The sequence below is a fragment of the Penaeus japonicus genome, unplaced genomic scaffold (assembly GCF_977035675.1).
Source record: "Penaeus japonicus unplaced genomic scaffold, GWHDUDI00000001_assembly GWHDUDI00000021, whole genome shotgun sequence".
Taxonomy (NCBI): Eukaryota; Metazoa; Arthropoda; class Malacostraca; order Decapoda; family Penaeidae; genus Penaeus; species Penaeus japonicus.
Window position 1 is genome coordinate 25,437,177 of NW_028234423.1, and position 2,500 is coordinate 25,439,676.

Consider the following 2,500-nt stretch of genomic DNA (forward strand, 5'->3'; position numbering starts at 1 on the left):
GAGTGTATGTGTGTCTCGGAGGCGGAGGAATATTGGAGCTGCCGTCACGAAAATGTAGGTTGCTTTTTTGTTATCATTAAGATTATTATAATTATAGTTATTGTTATCATTATCATTAACTTCATTATTATTATCATCACTGACGGTTGTTATTATTATCATAATGATCATCTTCGTTATTTATCATTGTTATTATCATTAACATTACTGTTGTTGTTATTGGAGTTATCATAATTATTGTTGTGAATATCCTTGTTGTGCTATTATTATCATCATGATGATTAGATACTATTATCGTAATAAGTTATGATGACTATAATAGCAATAATAAGAATCATAATAACAATGGTACACTCATCACATTGATAATAGTAGAATAAAAGCTACTTTTATTTATTGAATGATAATGCTAGTCCTCTTATTGATATTATTGTTATCATTATCAAAAACATTACTAATATCATCATCACTTCAATGTTGCTATTGTTAATTTCTCCATCTTCATCTATCTGTTTTTTGTTTTTGTTTTGTATTGTTACGGTTACTTTTCTTTCGTTCTCATTACAAACAATATTATTATCATTGATATTAGTAAGTTTAGGTATTACGAAGATTTGAACTTTTAGGAGAGATATTTCACATTTACTGTTCTTTACTGTGCTTCACATACATCAGTGGCATCTAAAGTTGATATAATTAACTTTGTGAGAGATTAGTTTCGATCTTTACCACTCAGAAATTTCAGACCAGTTCATGAATCCTTTCTATCTCCATGAAACTGAACATAGCTACAACATTAAAAGAAACATAACGAATTTTACCTTTATTTTTCGTACGTACGGTACTTTCATCTTCCTTTTCTCACCATTCATTCCGTCCTTCATTTTTTCTTATTTTGCCATATATTGACGTGTTTATGTCACCTTCCTTAGATGACAGCCTTGGCCACAACCCTCGTAATGGCAGTCCTCGTGAACAACTCCGCGTCCTTCATCTATCGTTATCCGCCGCACTACAAGGTGAAAATCTACGGCCCTCGGCGTTACAAGAAGGGCGGAGGTGGGAAAGGAGGGAAAGGAGGCTATAGTGGAGGGGGAGGTGGTCATGGTGGAGGGGGAGGTGGTTATGGTGGAGGAGGAGGTGGTTATGGTGGAGGGGGAGGAGGGTATGGTGAAATGAACTACGGGGGCGGTCACGAGGATAGCAGTTATAGCGGTTATTCTAGGGGATTTGCTGACTGGTATGATGATGTCTATGCGGGTGTATTTGATTCCATCGGCCATGGGTATGGTGTTAGCAATCTTGAGGACAAATACAGAGACAGTGCGTCGAGCGACAGTGGAAAATACAAAGAGGCTATTGAAAACCTCCTCAATAACCATAATAACTACAGCTACGGAAACAGTAGTGAGGACAGTGATACCCATAACCACAACAGCGAATACCAGAATTCAAATGGAAATCGCGACTCTATTGTTTTTCTAAGTGCGACCCTCTGTGATCTCGGTGGCTGCAGGATTGTCACAGCTAAGCCTCGGAGCCACAGCGAAGCGAAGGGAGACCTGGACGACATAGCGAGCAGAGATAAAGTAAGATTATCTCGAGGAATTATTGACACTACGAGGGGGAGAGTTCCCCTTCGTTACGTGCTGTCTGATAGACTCCGACAGGCGAAACGAACGGCGAAGAATCGAAGAAAACCATTTCCTTGATTTGTGGTATTATGTTAATTAATTGCCTTTCTTTTATTTCGTTTTTCTTTCTTTTCTTTTTTTTCTTTGTCAAGAGAATATTATGTTAACATATAATGAATATATGTGTTATGATTTCTGAAGCCTTGTTTAAGTTACAGTTATCTCTATTTGTTTTAATGCAATAACTATTATGAACGATATCTTAACTTCATACTAAAACCAGTTAACTAAGAAGGTTCTATAAACAAACAGGAGATTGTGTATTAAGTCATTTTAGGTGTTGAGTTAGTTAAAACTAAATCTTGTAAGAGGAATACAAGATTTGTGATATCATGATGCACCGTGATGCATAAAAGACTAATGCCCTATAAGAAATATTTTAGCTTGCCTTGAAGTATATCTTTTGTACCCTTATCCTTTTCAACGTTCTATCTACTTTTAACAACGATAGAGAAACTTCTGGTCGTAGTCATGATATGTAAAACATTGCGGTCTTTGGTAATCTCAGTGTTTTGAACACATAGTTTAAGTTTAAGGCTGTACCATGATTTGTAGATGGATTTAACTGTGCATCTCTTCGTCACTATAAATCGAATATGAAGTAGTAAACATGATAATATAACATAAACTTCAAAGGCATTACTTGTTAATTTCATGGATGTTATAGATTTGATCTGTTTATGAAAGGATATTGTGTACATGACCATAGGAAACTGATAATGTATATGTATAATTACTATTTTTTTAATCTTTATTTTTGTATAATTATTATTTGTATTGTGACTATGATTATAGTGGGAAAGTAC